This window comes from Cebus imitator, unplaced genomic scaffold (assembly GCF_001604975.1).
Source record: "Cebus imitator isolate Cc_AM_T3 unplaced genomic scaffold, Cebus_imitator-1.0 Scaffold128, whole genome shotgun sequence".
Lineage (NCBI taxonomy): Eukaryota > Metazoa > Chordata > Mammalia > Primates > Cebidae > Cebus > Cebus imitator.
In genome coordinates, this window is record NW_016107443.1 from 5,091,141 (window position 1) to 5,092,861 (window position 1,721).

A 1,721-nucleotide genomic window follows, 5' to 3' on the forward strand; every position below is an offset into this window, starting at 1 on the left:
GATTTGAACTCAGATCCGGAACAAGTAAACTTAATTAACATTTATAGAACTCTCCACTTTAAATACACAAAATATACACTATTATCAGTACCACATCACATCTATTTACAGGTTTCAATGAAATATTGGTTAGCTGCTTGTTTGTTATTTTCTTCCCTCATTTTTTTTTTCATGTCTCTATTTTTAAGCACAATTATAGGCATACCCATTTTTAGACTGCATTCTAGCCCAGGCAATAAAGCAACACCCCCGTTCTCTCTCCCTCTTCCTCTTTCTCTTTCTTCCTCTCCTTCATTCTTTTTTCTTTCTTCTTTTTTTTAGAAAAAAAATAAAAAAGAATAATGTTTATTATCCATTAAAAAAAATGAAGAAGAAAGTAACTAGAAACGTAACCATAGTAGTAATTAGTTATTCATAGGAGATCTTAGTTATTCATAGGTGATCTAATTCTTTTACTAATGCCTCTGAGGTCGGAAATGTGAACCTGGGGTGACATTGTGAAAGAAATGACCCTAAGGCAAGACGCAAAAAAAAAAAAAAAAAAGAAAATTAGCCAGACATGATAGTGGCCACCTGTAATCCCAGCTACTCAGGAGGCTGAGGCAGGAGAATCACTTGAATCCAGGAGACAGTGGTTGCAGTGAGCTGAGGTTGCACCATTGCACTCCAGCCTGGGTGACAGAGCAAGACTTTGTCTCAATAAATAAATAAATAAATAACCCACATAGTGGAAGAAAATCTGTGCAATCTATACATCCAACAAAGGACTAACATCTAGACTCTACAAGGATCTCAAATCAGCAAGAAAAAACAATCCCATCAAAAGGTAGGCTAAGGACATGATTAGACAATTCTCAAAAGAAGATATACAAATGGCCAACAAACATATGAAAAAAATGTTCAACATAACTAATAATCAGGGAAATGCAAATCAAAACCACAATATCATACCACCTTACTCCTGCAAGAATGCCTATAATAAAAAAATAAAAAAACTAATAGATCTTGGTAGGGCTGTGGTGAAAAGAGAACACTTTTACAGTGCTGGTGGCAATGTAAACTAATACAGCCACTGTGGAAAACAGTGTGGAGATTCCTTAAAGAACTAAAAGTAGAGCTACCATTTGATCCAGCAATCCCACTACTAGGTATCTACTCAGAGGAAAAGAAGTCATTATACAAAAAAGATAGTTGCACATGCATGTTTATAACAGCACAATTTGCAATGGCAAAAAATGGAACCAAACCAAATGCCTATCAAAAAATGAGTGGCTAAAGAAAAACTGTGGTGTATATATACCATAGGATTCTACTCAGCTATAAGAAGGAAGGAAATAATGGCATTTGCAGCAACATGAATGGAATTGAAGACCATCATTCTAAATGAAGCAATTCAGGAATGTAAAACCAAGCATCGGATGTTCTCACTCATAAGCAGGAGCTAAGCTATGAGGATGCAAAGCCATAAGAATGATACATTTAACTTTGAAGACTTGGGGGAAAGGGTAGGAGAAGGGGCAGGGATAAAAGACTACACATTGGGTACAGTACGTAGTGCTCAGGTGATGGGTGCACCAAAATCTCAGAAATTACCACTAAAGAACGTGTTCATGTAACCAACCACCACCTGTTCCCCAAAAACCTATTGAAATAAATTGAAAAAAAGAAAAAGAAAGAAATCGGAAGGCAGGCAGGCAGGCAAGCATTTATAAAGGGAGAAT